Consider the following 16,742-nt stretch of genomic DNA (forward strand, 5'->3'; position numbering starts at 1 on the left):
ACAGTGACCCAAGCTGGAAATCAAAGCCAGGTCCCTGGCACCTACACCACGGGTGTAGGTGTACATAACAACTTCTAAGTCTTTATGATTCAGAGTTTGTACTGTCATTCCCTTCTATGCATAGGTCAACAAAGCCCAACATCAGCAAATCTGAATTGTACAAAATCACTTGTTGATAAATATAGAAATCATAGAACCATACGGCACATAAGAGGCCCTTGGCCCATCAAGTCCACACCGACACATTAGAAACCCCTGAACTTCCACCTAATCCCATCTGCCAGCACATAGCCCATAATGTTATGATGTGCCAAGTGCTCATCCAGACACTTTTTAAAATTTCAACTGCTCTGTCATGGGTAACACCTTCCAAACTGATTCCATTTACAGGCCATCACCTGGATTCAGTGATCGGTCAACTCTGCTGGGCTTTCTGGTATAATTGTAATGACAATTGGGCAGATAAATGGGACTAACACTTTAAGTTTTTTAGCTTAGACAAAAGATCATCCAGACTCGAAACGTTAACTTTTTTTTTCCTTACAGATGCCGCCAGACCTGCTGAGATTTTCCAGCATTTTCTCTTTTGGTTTCATTTTATTAATCTTTCTACTTCAGTGTGTTACCTGTAAATAAATATGAATGATACATGTAACCTGTATGTAGTCTAGTGAAGTGACAAAAATTTCCAAGTCCAGTTTGCCAGTTTTTTTCTCCCCAACAATCCAAAAACATAAACCTGCCTCTACCACCCTCCCAGGCAGCGCACTCCAGATCATCCCCTGGGTAAAATGTTTTTCCGCACATCCCCCAAATCTCCTGCCCCTCACCGTGAACCCACGTCCCCTCGTGACTGACCCTTCAACTAAGAGTGACAGCTGCTCATAATCTACTCTGCGCATGTCCCTCATAATCTTGTACACCTTATCAGGTTGCCTTCAGTCTTCTCTGCTTCAATGAAAACAACCCAAGCCTACGAATCTCTCTTCATAACTCAAATGTTCCATCCCAGGCAGCTTCCTGGTAAATCTCCTCTGCCATACCTCCTGTGCAATCACATCCTTCCAATAATGTGGTGACCACAACTGCACACAGTGCTCTAGCTGCAGCCTCCCTATGTTCTATACAGCTCCAACATGACTTCCCTGCTTTTGTAATCCATGCCTTGATTGATAAAAGCTAGTGTCCCATATGCCTTTTGCACCACCCTACCAACATACCCTTCAGCTTTCAGAGATCTGTGGGCAAACACACCAAGTTCCCTTTGTTCCACAGAACTTCCTAGTATCCTACCATTCACTGAATACTTCCTTGTCAGATTACTCCTTCCAAAGTGTATCACCTCACACTTTTCAGGGTTAATTTCCATCTGCCACTTACCTGCCCATTTAACCATTTCATCTATATCTTCTTGTAGGCCAAGACACTCTGCTTCACTGCTAACCATCCTTCCAATCTTTGTATCATCTGCAAACTTACTAAATCTACTCGTCTCATAGTCATCAATGTCATTTATATAAATGACAAATAATAGGGGACCCAACATTGGTCATGCCTTTCACCTTCTTCTGTCATCTCACTAGGCAGAGAGTACACTTCACTAGACTACTACATACAGGCTAAATCTATCATTCATATTTGTTTACAGATAATATACTATCCTGAAGTAGAAAAATTAATAACTTGAAACCAAGAAAGAAAATGCTGGAAAATCTCAGCAGGTCTGGCGGCATCTGTAAGGAGAGAAAAGAGCTGACGTTGAGTCCAAATGACCCTTTGTCAAAGCTAAAAAAAAACATAGAAAGTGTGAGCTATTTATACTACAGAGTGAGGGAATGAAAGATGAGTCAAAGCCACAAAAACCAGGGGAAAAGACTGCTAATGGTAGTCCATAGACAGAATAAAGTGTGAATGGCTAAATGCAGAGAAGCTAAAAATCAGAGGGTAAGCTGTGACAGATGAAGATGTTTGGGGGGTAGGCAGGGGGGAAAATGGGTGGGAGAGAGATAAGATTTAGAAAAAAGGAGAAAGGTGAAACAAAAGGGGAGAAAAGGTAAGGAAAGGGGGATAAAGTAGGGGGAAAGAGTGGGGGGGGAAGAAAAATGAAGACAATAAAGAAATAAAAAGTAAAGAACAGTTAAAAAAAATGAAAACAAAGAGATCAAGGTGGGGTAGAGTTAATCATCTGAAACTGTTGAATTTGGTGTTGAGACAGGAAGGCTGTAAAGTAGCTAGTCGTAAGATGAGATGCTGTTCCTCCAGTTTGTTTCACTGGAACACTGCAGCAGGCCAAGGACAGATATGTGGGTATGGGAGCAGGATTGCATGTTAAAATGGCAAACAACCAGAAGGTCAGAGTCCTTTGCTGAGCACCTTCTCTCTGTGCACAATTACCCAGTCTATGTTTGGCCTCTCCGATATAGAGAAGATCACATTGGGAGCACTGAATGTAATACACCAAATTGAAAGAGGTGCAACTGAAACGCTGCTTAACCTGGAATGAGCATTTTGGACCTTGGATGGTAAGCATGGAAGAGGTAAAAGGGCAGCTGTTACACCTTCTGCAATTGCATGGAAAGGTGCCATAAGTGACGGGAGAGATGCTGGGTATAGTGGAACAGTGGATTAGGTTATTCCAGAGGGAATGGTCTCTGTGGAATGCTGACAGAGGGAGTGAAGGGAATATGTGTTTGGTGGTGGCATCATACTGGAGTTGACGAAAATGGCAGAGGATTATGATTTGCATGCAGAGGCTGGTGGGGTGAAATGTGAGAACAAGGGGGACTCTATCTTTGTTATGGGAGGGGACGGGGTGAGGGTCATGGCGCAGGAAATGGAATGCATGCTGTTGAGGGCCCTGTCAACAACTGTAGATGGGAATCCACGATTGAGAAAAAAGCAGATATTAGAAGCACACTTTGGAAAGTGGCATCATTGGAATAAATGCGATGGAGGCAAAGGACTGAGAGAAAGTGATGGAGTCCTTATAGGATGTAGGGTGTGAAGAGCTGTAATCCAGATAGCTGTGGGAGTCATTTGTAATGGATATTGGTAGGTAGTCTATTGCCAGACTAGAGCCAATGAGATGGACTAGGTGGTGAAAGCGATGGAGGGGTGGAAACTGGAAGCGAAGCTGATGAATTTTGAGAGGTCTGGACAACAGCATGAAGCAGCATCAAAATAGTCAACGATGTACCAGTAAAGGAGTTGTGGGAGGGGACCCGAGTAGGGCTGGAACAAGGAATGTTCCACAAACCCCATAAAAAGACAAGTATAGCTTGGACTCATGCAGGTACCCATTGCTACTCCACTGATTTGAAGGAAGTAGGATGAGTTAAAGGGGAAGTTGTTGCGAGATAGAACGAGTTCAGCCTGGCGGAGGAGATGGGAATTCTTCAGGCCTCTTTTCAAGAAAGAAGGGAACTTAATAACATGATCCTTAGTATAACTATCAAAAACAGACTGTGTGATGTTTCAGATTTTCACTGAGTTATCTAATTGAGAGGTAACACCATCACAAGTAAAGGTAATAAGATACTTTGTTGAATTTAGGAATTCAGTTTAGTGAATGATGGACAGTATAACTTGTAATAAGCCACTTTATTGTATTAGTTCATATTAAATCATAATGCTTCTCTTTAGAAACATTTTTAAAGAAACCTACTCATGTTGCCAATTGACACCTTGGCCTGGACTTTAAAGTAGTAATGATTAGAACATTGGTAGCATTGGTTGTCACTACTCTTCTGTAACTTATAGCAACTTTTGGAGTTTGCATGTGCAGTTAAGTGTAGAAATCCATAAATTGCTGTCAGTAGTTCCATGCTAATCCATAACAGTATCCTGTTGAAGTCCCTACAAGTTGCAGTCAATTATAAATCACTGGATTGATAAGTTGCCCTTTTGTGCTAAGAGTCTCACTAATAAAACTCTTGAAGGCACCTTGTTGAGTAAGGAGTAACTGCATTTTGAACAGTGTATTAAGCTCATAATTACTGTTAAACAGCCTCTTTGGCCTAAAAACTTTTTTTAATCTGTAGAATGTTTACATTTACATAGTGATTAATTTTTAAAATAATGAACACTTCTTTAAAGTTTGTTCATTGCATTTTAGCCTCTACCTTAATCCCACCTGTATGCTCCTTTTGTTTTCATTTTGCTCTCAATAAAATGATTTACTTAGGGGTTTGCTGTCTGTGAGAATATGTCAATGTCATTGGCTCTTTCCCTTGCTTGATGATATCACTGTCTCTGCATGCCTGGAGATCCTCTTTCCTTAGTAGTACATTCAAACAAAAGTCAGGAAAGGAGAAATCCATGCTACAGAGACTGCTGGAACTTTGTGGGAAGCTGTTGTCAGGGTCAGTTTTGTTGCTGATTGCAAAATCTGGTCCAACAACTCCTAAATTAATTTTTCTGGTTACTACCAATGTCTTGCCACTTCCAGTCTTAACACAAACAGCAAAAGACACCATGGATTCAAAAACTTACATTCTCTTAACAATATATTCAACTTGTAAGCACAAATACATGATATGCTTTTGACATGTTACTGCAAGCCTGGAATTATTTCTTCTCCAGATCAATTTGAGCTATTTTTTTGAAATTTCTGGATGCATACACACAATATTGATCATTGCACAATTCATTAGAATTGCTCCAAAACATTTCACAGGAGATCAAGAAGTGACGAGAGGCATCACAAATAACCTGTGTACATGTGAATGAACCATCGTGCTACTTAAACTGATTTAACAGGCTCTGCAATTCGACCAGCTGCTTTTATAATTCATTTACTGCATTGTGAACACATCATGCTAAATGACTGTGACATGGGCGCAGCATTGCAGTTGTTAAGAATGACAAAAAACATTAGCACTGGATCAAACAAAGTGATACAAATTTGGCATCTTTAAAACCCTGGAAGAATAAAACAGAAATACTGAGCCAAATCAAAACCAAACAATACACATGAAACATAAAGCTTTTTTAAACTGCCATTCAAACATCAAGCATCATTTTGTGTTGTCATTTAAAATTTAGGAAACATTCTTCTGCATACTTTCACATCACTGGCAGGAGACATATGTTTAAGTGTCAAATACAAACAGAATGTGCACACAATACTGGCAACCAGGCAACTATTACTTTGGCACAGAAAACATCAAAATGGAAATCCTCAGATTAGCATAAAAGTTACTTATGAAGATAAGAAATAGCAGAAGTAGGCCATTCAGCCCCTTGAGCCTACTCCACCATTCGATAAGATCACGGCTGATCAAATTGTTTCATTTTCCACATTCCCATCTATCCTCAGTGATTTTTGATTCCCTTGCTTAACAATAATCTACCTACGTCCACCATAAAAATCTTCACTAACAATGCCTCCACTGCCTTCTGAGGCAAAGGGCGGAGTTTTGATGACGGACCATGAAAAGATCTGTTGACCTCAGATTTGGTATATTATCAAATAAATAGGTTGGACTAAAACCTGGTGTTGTCAGACTTTTTACTGTGTTTACGCCAGTCCAACGCTGGCATACCCACATCATGACCTCAGATTTTCCAGACTTGGGGGTGAGCGCTGCCGGAAAATCTCATCAAGAGTTCCAAAGTTGCACAACCCTCAAAAGAAAAAATTCTCCTCATCCGTGTCCTAAAAATGTGACCCCTAATGTTAAAACAATGCCCTAGTTCTGGACTCACTTACAAGCTAGGGCAGCATGGTTGCAGAGTGGTTAGCACTGCTGCTTCACAGCTCCAGGGACCTGGGTTCAATTCCCAGCTTGGGTCACTGTCTGTGTGGAGTTTGCACATTCTCCTCATGACTGCATGGGTTTCCTGAGTGCTCTGGTTTCCTCCCACAGTCCAAAGATGTGTGGGTTAGGTTGATTGGCCATGCTAAATTGCCCCTTAGTGTCATGAAATGCATAGGTTAGAGAGATTTGCGGGTAAAATATGTAGGGATATTGGGGTAGGGCCTGGGTGGGATTGCGGTCGGTGCAGACTCGATGGGCTGAACGGCCTGTTTCTGTACTGTAGCGTTTCTATGAAACGTTCTTTCCAAGTCTACTTTGTCAAGAGCATTCAGGATCATGTATATTTCAATCAATTCATCTCTCACTCTTCTAAACTCTAGTAGAAACAAGCCCAGTCTGTTTAACATTTCCACTAAACAACCTCCAAACACTTACATCCTTCCTTCAATAAGGAAACCAAGAGTGCACACCAAATTCAAGATGTAGTCTCAATAATACCCTATACCACTGAAACACAACATTCTTACTTTTATGTTTAATTCCTCTCGTGATAACGGTTAGCATTCCATTAGCCTTCTTAACTATTTGCTGTACCTGTATAATAACTTTGTGAGTCATGAATATGAACGCCTGGATCCCTCTGCACCTCGGAATTCTGCAGCCATTCTCCATTTAAGTAATACTCTGCCTTTTTTCCTGCCAAAGTGAACAGCTTCACATTCTTCCACATTATATTCCATCTGCAACCATCTACATCCACTTTACGTTTTTTTTACAACATGCTTTCTTATCCAACTTTGTGTTGTCGTCTGCAAATTTAGCTACCATGCATTCACTCCTCTCATATAAGTCATTGATGTAAATTTTAAAAAGTTGAGGCCCCAGCCTAGGCCTCTACGGGACTCCACTCATCACACCTTGTCAATCAAAGACCCATTTACAAACACTGTTTTCTGCCAGTCTGCCAATCTTTTATCCATACAAAATGTATTATCCCCACACAATTAATTCTTATTTTCTACAATAACCTTTAATGTGACATCTTCTCAAATGCCTTGTGGAAATCTAAGAACAACACATCTACAGATTCTCCTTTATCCATGACGCATGTTATTCCTTCAACAACTTGGATCTTCAGCAGTACCCTTTTAAACATTTTCATATGTCTGTTTGAATATAAATGTGGCAAATCACAGTGGACTACCAATGGTAATCAGTAATTCTTTATCCTGGGAAGCTGCAGAAGTTGATTCCTTTAACATTTTCGAGGCTGAGATCAATAGATTTTTAATCACTAGGGGAATTAAAGATTACGGAGATAAGGTAGGAAAGTGGACTTAGTGAGTGTTAAATCAGCCATGATCTTATTAAATGGTGGAGCTAGCTCAAAGCACTATTCCTGTTCCTATTTGTTATGGTCTTGAGGTCTTGCAAAACCACGTTCATGTGGAATCTTCTTTACCTCTTCCCAACACAATAGATGACAAATAAGTCTTAGGATTTCACAACATGAAACATATACTTCCTAATCACCAGCTGTCAAATGGTGACAGCATCTTACTCCCTCACCTTCCATAGATGTGCTGTATGTTTGAGACATTGCTGTGTTTGACACTTATAATGTCCAAGTGCTTGATTATTTGAGAGGCATGTTCATATAAGTCCCATGATAGCTAGTACTTATCTCTGTTCAGTCATCAGATGTATACAAAATCTTGAAATTTAAAGTGCTTTGTATGATCACAAGATGCCCTGAAGTGCCTCACAGACAATTAAATATTTTTAAGCTGTAGTCATATAAGCAAATGATGTACCAATCTGTCACAAAAAGCAATGAGATAATAACCAAATAACCAGCTTTAGTGATGATCAGTTGAGTAATAAATATTGTCTGGGGAAATCAAGGAGGTCTGCCCTGTTCTTCCTCAAATAATGCCATGGCATCGTCTATGTCTACTTGAGAGGGAATAAGAGCTTTGTATGACATTTCATCCAACAGCCATAATAGTGACTACAGTTCAAAAGTATTTATTTTGTTGTAAAGCACTGTGCAATGTCCCTAGCTCATGGAAGATGCTGTATAAATTCATCTTTCTTTTCCTTACCTGCCGGTTCCTTGAATATAAATAGTTGTCTATTTGCGTAGAATTTGGTCAGGTAGGGAGTACTTTTACAATTCAATTTCTGCAACTTGTAAAACTACATGCACCAGGATTACAGTTTGGGGAAGGCAGGGGCGACTTGCATTTGACTATGCATTTATTTTAACAGATTCATTGAGCAGTGCGTAATTCGCACCCACTGTAAAATGCTGATAGATTTTGAAATGCCTTTGCACTTCTTGTACATTTCCACAATTGCAAAATTTGTGTTTTGTTGACAAAAATGGGGGAGGAGTCAATATCCTGTGACAGATACCAAGAAATAAGACAGGAAACTGAGCCTACGGACACTGTGATGGTTGTTGAAGTCAGTGTTCATGAAATGATAGAGGGTAGTAGTCTTGTTTACCATACAGAATACTTCCTACTCCCAGAAAGAGCAGAAGCTGAGGTGGAAGTCACAAGGACACAATAAATTGTTGCTAATCTCTGTAGTTGTGCATGTGAACCACAGGTATCCTTACAGCATAGGCGTTGTTCTTTAACTGGACCTCTAGTGATTCACATGTTCTGAAAGGCAGAAGTCTTCTGACAAATAAAGATAGGTGTGCTTATAAATGTGGGTGTTAGGGTAATGCTGAGTGAACAGAGCCCACCTTCTGGTGCAATCTGAGCTGCCTGGTTATCTACCCACTCTGCTTTTTCTTCCAAAACACAATAGGGGAAATTTCCATGAGACAGCCCATTGAGTCAACAATAATTGAAGCAATCACCCAAAATGAGGAGGGCTAAATACATAAAACAAACCCTTCTTAGCACCTAGGTACTCACATGAGAAAAAAAAGGGAAAACAACACAAAAGTGGGAAAATATAGTGAACGGTCATTTTGTACAACATTTTAGTATAGCTCTTAGCCACCCTGGATGTCCATTTTATATGAGTCAGTTTATGACTCAGCGCTATCTAGGCACAAACTCTACAAAATCATGTGGAGGTCCAAATCTGGGGTGCATTTAAATGTTGAAAACCAGCAAAGTGATGTGCAATTCTAGCCCTCTTTGAAAATCTGATTGGAAATTATAGGTTCAACTTCTCTCCACTCATAGCCCCGATCCACTGAACTTATACCCCCCTATATCATGTATCACCAATTAGAAAATTCAGTCAAAAAAGTTGGAAAACCAGCGGATTCAGTCCAAATTTGCTGATTTGAATTGTTTTTACCTTTTGAATAGCTCTAAACTACAGTTCCTGAGCCTAAATTTATTACATTTAACAAAAAGGTTGACAGACTATTGTAAACTGTTGTACATTTTCTCAACATGTCCAGGAAAGATGTGTGGGTTAGGTTGATTGGCTATGCTTAGAAATTGCCCCTTAGTGTCAAGGGATGCATAGGTTAGAGGAATTAGTGGGTATAATATGTTGGGATATGGGGGTAGGGCCTGGGTGGGATTGTGTTCGGTGCAGACTGGATGGGCCGAAGGGTCTCTTTCTGCACTGTAGGGTTCTATGATTCTATGAAAGTCAAATAAGCACGTGAAGGAGAATGACTAGAAGGATATGTTAATTTGGTTAGCTGGAGAGGGATAAAAGGCATAGAGCATAAATACAGCATTGACTAGATGGACTTGTTTCTACGCTGTTAATTCCATGCAATTCTACATCATTTATAGGATACTGGCGAGTATCAATACCCTGCTTGTGAGTCAGGCTGGCCTTGAGCAAGAGACCAGTTAGGACACAAGGTTCCTTGCAAACCTGTGGCCACCACTTCCTAGAAGAGGAAGGTCAGTGGGTGCTATGGTAACATCACTACCATCACCCACAAAAGTGCCCCTCCAAATTGCACACCATCCTAACAGCATTTATCATCACTCCTTCACTGTTGCTGGCTCAAATTCCTGGCACTCCCTTACTTTACATGTTTGGGATCATACCATCCACTACCCGGCTGCACAGCAAGCATCTCAATAAGAAAGCTCACCACCAACTTCTCAAGGGCAACCTGGGAGGGTAAATAGGTGCCAGCAACGCCCACATCCTGAGAATGAATACAAAAAAGTTTACCCTTTCCCCTGCCTTTGTTCTATAAACTTGCCAGGAAATTATTAACCAATTTATAAAAAAACTACCCACAAGTAGATTATACAATTCGATGTTACAGAATTTGGGCGCCAATGTATTTCACTTGGAGCCTTACAGTCTGCAAAAAGCAAATGAGATTATTAGCTCTTTCTAATTGCTTCCCTTCCTTAAACATTGCAAAGACCGCTGACTGTTTATCTTTCTCTCATCTTGCTGCTCTTACGTTTGCGGAAGTCCGGATTGAGGTTTACATTCTAGGCGTGTTACTTAATCACAAACTACCCACCCAGCAATAAAAAGGAAATTTGCTTTTTAGTTTAAACCCACCCCGCATCTCTCCCTTGAGAGTTGTGGCAGGTGCATTAGTGTCACCATTTCAAGCCAAACTGCAGCATTACAAAGAAAAAGAGTTTAAAAGGTTATATTTCTAGTCACCCATTTCAACCTGCCGACCTGCCTGGACCCGTTGGGATTTTGGGAACCCGCTCCCACTTCTGGGACCATCAGAACTGTACAAAGGTTTCATGATTCAGTTTATTCCTCTTAACATTACACTTAAGCAAAGCGGATCTTACCAGGAAATAAAAGCAATATTTCGGATAGGGAAACAGACATTTGATGCTTTACCCCAGAAGCCACACTTATAAAGTTTTTAATGTAATGTCACTCATATGTTAAAACTCTTATCAAAAAAGTGCCATTTCAAAAAGCGATGGCTTGTAATTTCTACGCAGGTTTATTCACAGATCATATTTCACGAAGCCTGCGGCATTCTGGATTAATTTCAATGGCAATCATCATCCCCACCCCCAGTCATTTTATAATATTTAGCTAATCTCTCCAAGTCCCAGCACAAACCAAGAGGTCTGACAGATCTCACCTTATAGGAAAGGTAAAGAGAGCCGAGCCCTCTCTCGGTAATATCCCGATAATGTGCTTACTAGTCACTTTCAGGCTGCTCGTTTGCCATCTGACAGAAAGGCGCAGCACTCAGCGTATCCATGCCGGCGGACCAGGCAATTTTGACAGGGAATCGGGCTTTTTTGCGTTGCTGGTATCAATGCTCGCTGGTGGATTGCTTTGGGCGCGACCTGAGCACCGAGACGTCAGCGCCGGCGTCGGGGCCCACCTGTAACACGGGGAAGGTTTGAGCGGAGCTGTGGAGGCAGGAACTGAGCACTGCATTGTGTGCCAGCGAAACTGCACACTGCACTGCAAAGTGCATCGCCAGCCGCAGCAGCACGGTGCACCAGACAACAGCGCAATCCATGCCCTACAGCACAGCATCAAAAATTACAATAAAGTGATCACTAATAGTCATCAAAGTCCCAGCATTAAAAAAAAGCATCTCTTTCTCAGAGTTACAAAGCCAATGCTCAGATTGAACAGGGCAATCCATCTCCTTTCTCCAAAAAAAATTGAATTCAAAATGCATCTAATTCAGGGTCCCCACATACAAAATCCAAGCTGACAAGATAAGGCATTGCACCAAAGATGTGTGAGTGAGGTGAATTGGTCATGCTAAATTGGCCCTTAGTGTCAAGGGGACTAGCTAGGAGAAATGAGGGCAGCAGGGTGACACAGCGTGACATTGCTGCCTCACAGCGCCAGGGACCCAGGTTCAATTTTGGCCTCATTCACTGACTGTAGGAAGTTTGCACTTTCTATGAAATACATAGGGTTATCTGTGTGGGATTGTAGTAGGTGCAGACGCAATGGACCGAATGGCTTCCTTCTGCACTGTAGGATTCTATGATTCTATCTAGAGTTTGATCCAATACTTGATCTTAGCCAAAAAGGCTCAGCCATCAAAATACCAAAATACAGTGAGGGGAGGAAGCCTAGATGCAGTGCACAGGGCCCAACATAAAACATTGCACCCCATGCTCACACATCTCACAACATCTACTGCCCTCCATAACACACTGCAAAATATATTCTGCCCTATAAAATACATGAACCCTGTGCATCAATCTAACATAAAAGTCCTTTTACACAAATGGATTGCAATGTTCCAGATCATACTTGTGTAAAAATTGCAACAAAATTTGTATAGTCTTTTGCACTAATTTTCCAAGATGAACTTAATGCCCAAATGAACTGCTGAACTTGTTTGCCTGTGCCACAATGCAAAATGTTGTATTAAATGACCTCAGATCAGTATCAATATAGTGTATATACTTGCTGCTGGTACCTCACTCTCAGGACAGCTTGCAAAATATGTTCCTCATCCTATTCCTTCTTAGTTCAAAGCAGCATTGTTCCATTGAGAAGGACATTACAGCTGCTTAGTGATAAAAGTCTTACATTTATATTGTAATATTGAGCTCACTACAACCTAAGAATGTCCAAAAGAGCTTTACAGCTGATGCAATTTATTTTATTTACTGCTGTAATGTAGCGCTTCTGAGTGCTGTGCAGGTCGGGAGAGGGGCTGAAAAATCATAGTTGCACCAAGAGTGACAGCTCTAGGCCTCAGTACGAGGAAAACTGAAATGACAGAAAATCATGCAAATTCCCAGCTGTTCTGTGCTTACATTTTTGGATATAAATCTACACCCGTGCCTTATTTGTATAAATCCAGGAAAATTACATGGGGGCAGAAATATATAAATGAATGTGGGAATATTTCAAAAGCAGCGCACACAACATTCATGATTAGCCAGGTAAATAAGTTCCATGTGAATTTCCTCAGAAAAATAACAAGTGACCTAATTATGCACTTATACCTTAGGTACACTGAAACTTTACAGGAAATTTCAGGTTATCTATGCGTACAATGGAAGGAAGGTGTACAGTTTCTGTCTGTAAACTGTATGTCAATGTATGAAACAAAACAGACTTATTTCATTGGTATTGCAGACCATTGAAAATATATAATCTACAGTACTGCTTTAGAATAAAATCCCTACAGTACAGAAGGAGGCCATTCCACCCACTGAGTTTGTACTGACCACAATCCCACCCAGGCCCTATTCCTGTAATCTCACATATATAATCTGCTAATCCCCCTGCCACTAGAGGTCAATTTAGCATGGCCAATCAACCTAATCTGCACACTTTTGAAGTGTGGGAGGAAACTGGAGCACCCGGTGGAAACCTACACAGACAAGGGGAAAAAGTGCAAACTCCACACAGACAGTGACCTAAAGTTGGAATTGAACCTGGGTCCCTGGCACTCTGAGGCAGCAGTACTAACCAGAGTGCCACAGTGGGAGCTGATCTTGAGAAGGTACGGGAACCAAAGTTCAATTTCCACAGGACTGCATATAAAAACAAAGCACAGGCCTCCTACAGATTGGGATTGGGTTGCCTGCCACCACCACCACCACCACCACCACACCACCCAACCCCTCCGAATTGAGCTGTTTTGAGTGGTCTGTTATAATGCATGGGGCCTGATTCTCCCATTGCGGCCCGCAAATTTTCGGTGGGTCGGATAGAGAAATGCTCCTGTTGGCCATTTTGCTGGTACCCTGCAAGCTTTTACAATCTGCGTGCGCCTCCCAACTGGAAGAAAATGGCACTACCAGGAACGTGTGGAAGTCCGGTGGGAAGAGAGGCAAGTTATTTGAATGTGTTTTACATAATATTTTAAATGTATTTTAAATGCGCTTATCAGGTCGGGCATGGAACTTATCAGTCCCGATTGAATTTCCCATCCCACCAGGAGTAACTTCATTCCGGCGGGATTTACACTAGTTCCCTATATTCGGGGAACTAGCAGGAGACCCCATCGGAGTGAAGGGGGGCAATTGGCAATCCCATGGGATTGGCGGGGTCTGGTGCTCCCTGGGCATGGAAACCCTGGCAATGTCAGCCTGTGACCTCTGGCACTGCCCAAGTGGCAAAGTGCCCATATCTAGGGGCACCTGGACATCAGCACTTTGCCCACCAGGCATCGGGCAGTGCCAAGGAGGGTCCAATTGTGGGTGGGGCCTAGGGGGCAATTGTTGCAGATAGGGATCCCACTGCCACTTTGCATGAGGATCGGTCTGGGATGGAGGGGGGCCAATGATCAAGGTGGGTTGGGGGAGGGGACGTGCACTGCCGGGGGTCTGCCTCTGGGAAGTGAAGGTCAGTGGGGGTGTGGGGGGGGTGTCTGCTGGGGTGAGGGGAGTGGGTGGATCGCCACAGCTGGGTGGAGGGGTGGAGGGCTGGATATCGGGGCGCTCCGAGGCGGGGATGTCAGGGCTGGCCTGGGAATTGTTGTGCGGGCCGCAATTGGGCCATGGGGAGGGCCTGGAGGGGCAGCACTGCGATTGAGCTGGCCAGCAAACAGGGAGACTGACAGATCTGGGCCACTGTGCATGTGCAGAGTTCCATCGTGAATAGGCCCCACCCCCCTCTTTTAAATGAGATTCACAATTGGGACTTCTTCAGCACAGAGTGGGAAGATTCAGGTCTGAATCTGCACTGAAAAAACAGTCATGATCTAGACCAGTTTTCTCACCAATTCAGCACCTTTGGGAGAATTGATTCCTATGTATGTTATACTAATATAAATGAAAAAGCAGTTTACAAGCATGGTGCAAAATGAAGGAGTCAGGACAGATATGCAAAAAAAAAGTGGTTAGGTTAACTCTGTTGAAAAAACTAGAGGAGGAATCAGAGTTGTATACCTTAAACCAGGTCCATCTCAATAAGTTGTTTCCTGTAGAGATATTCTTGATGGTAACTCACAGACCACGCCTTAGTCACAGTCATTGGGGAGCAGGCAAGATGCAACCTTGAGATTGAGTAAATCAGGAGCCATTTTGTCTACTTATACGGGAAAGGAATTGAAAACTTTAGGATCAGCAATAACTATGGTATTCAAAAAAAAACAAAACAGAGCAACTACCTGTTCTAGTAATTGAGGGTCACAGACTTTACCTGCCATCTGTCTGCTAAACAGGCTCTGCGGTTTGTTTGCTGACATTCCATCCCAGACCCAAGAACACAGTGGAGATGGATACCCAGGCTTTATAGGACCTGCATGAGGGATGCCATGTGCCACCGCAGATTGCATCTCAGCAACGGGATAGTGTGGCATCTCATGGGGCAGGAGGACACCCACTCCCTTTGACAGTGAATGTGATGGTGGCCCTCAACTTCTATGCCACTGGGTCCTTCTTGGCTTCCAATGGAGGCTTCTGCAGCATCTCCCAATCCCCTGTGCACAAATGCATTTGTGATATGATGAATGCCTCTCTGTGCCCAGGCAGGCCACTACATCCACTTTAACTGGGGTCGGGCTGGATTGCAGGCTTCACTATCATTGGCAGGATGCCCCATCTGCAGGGGGCTATCAATGGCATGTTCTGTGGGCCTCTTGGGGTCAAGTGGTGATCCATGGTATCCCAGAGGTTTTACTATCAGACAATGGCACAGCACTCATAGTGGAGGAATTTCGGAAATTTAAGTTAAATGATATTCACCATGTTTGATCAGCCCTTTACCACCAGCTTCCAAAGGGTTAGCAGAACAAACTGCATAGAAGTTCAAATCATCAATTAAAAAGTTCATAGGTCATGGCCTATATGTTTGGCAAATTTCTTGTTGTCATACAATACCACGCCAAATGCAACCACAGGGGTCACACAAGCTGAATTACTAGTGGTACGACGCTTAAGGACAGGATTGGATATGATATTCCCGAATTTGGCGGGAAGGGTGCAGTTATATAAGCCTCCCAGAAAAAAAATCATGACCTGCGAAAAAAGGACAGAGTATTCCAAGTTGATGATTTAATCCTGGCCAAAAACTTTACAGCAAGACTGACATGGGTAGCTAGTCAAATTGTGGAAAGAACGGGACCAGTCTCCTAAGCATAAGATGGTTGTGTAAAAAAAAAGTGGATCACTTGAGGAATAGTGTTGAGTCTGGTACAAGGAATCGAACCTGTGGTAGATCCGGTTCATCAGTTGCTGATAAATTAATCCCTGTTATAAATGTGGAACCGAAGCAACCAGCAGTTTCTGGCTACTGAGGAAGATCTCGAGCCCGGATTAATGAGTTTACCTTTTGCAACTGTCTGCCTAGATTCATCACTCACCAAAGATCATAAGACTGAATTGAGACATTCCTCCAGGATCCAGAAGTCTTCTGACCAACTGAAACTGTGATGAGCTTTTCCTGAGGTGTTCCGGATGTCTTCTTGAGTTTTGCATGCCTCTGTTTAATGATGTTCCTTATGTTTCAATCATAGGTGAACTCAGCAATTAAGAGGGGCAGCAGTGTGGTAGCATTGCCCCTTTAAGGGGACAATCCCTGAGGACCATGTGATCAGATTGGGCCCTATAGAGAGGCAACACAGGAAGCTGAGCCAATCGGATGCAAGGGTGAGCATCCTAGGTTGGGGAGGAACCTTAGCTGGAGACCGGGAGGAGAAGCCGGTAGGAGTGTACTGTAGCTGTGTCAGACCCTTGTTTGTACGTATGTGAATATTGTTAGTAATAAGCCTGTTAAAACTTGAAGCCATAATGAGTTACTTTTAAAGATCTTACGATCTTGATATTGATGCACATTACAAAATTAATTCTACAGTTGGATGGAAAAATTGAAGAGAACACTGATCCCAGTATTCCCGGCAGCTTCGAGCTGTTAGTGTATGGCCCACATTACTTACAATCACCCCCTCCTCCTTGGAGCCGTCTGAAGAGTTCTGTGCTCTTATACTCCTGTGGGTCCAAACCTCAGTGCTGGGTAAACACTACTTCTATTCTGAAGAAGCCCGCCGATGTGTCCTGAAAGGCATCTCCAGATTTATTCAGGCACTGAGTCTGTACCATGAGAATGAATATAGCTTAC

General features: G+C 42.4%; 1 protein-coding gene across 3 annotated transcripts in view; it reads right to left on the bottom strand.

Moving 5' to 3' along the window:
* The window catches only part of mfsd6b (major facilitator superfamily domain containing 6b), a 69,471-nt gene extending 53,140 nt beyond the window's left edge, over positions 1-16,331 (bottom strand). Inside the window, exon 1 of one of the 3 annotated variants that reach the window (XM_080198819.1) lies at positions 15,988-16,331. The gene's annotated coding sequence lies outside the window, so the exon portion shown is untranslated. Of the gene's footprint in view, positions 1-10,277; positions 10,296-10,830; positions 11,146-15,987 lie in introns of those variants that run through there. The other 2 variants (XM_080198817.1, XM_080198820.1) reach the window with 2 other exon arrangements.
* Between the last annotated feature and the right edge of the window lie 411 nt (positions 16,332-16,742).

This window comes from Carcharhinus amblyrhynchos, chromosome 11, assembly GCF_965287045.1.
Source record: "Carcharhinus amblyrhynchos chromosome 11, sCarAmb.v2.hapA, whole genome shotgun sequence".
Lineage (NCBI taxonomy): Eukaryota > Metazoa > Chordata > Chondrichthyes > Carcharhiniformes > Carcharhinidae > Carcharhinus > Carcharhinus amblyrhynchos.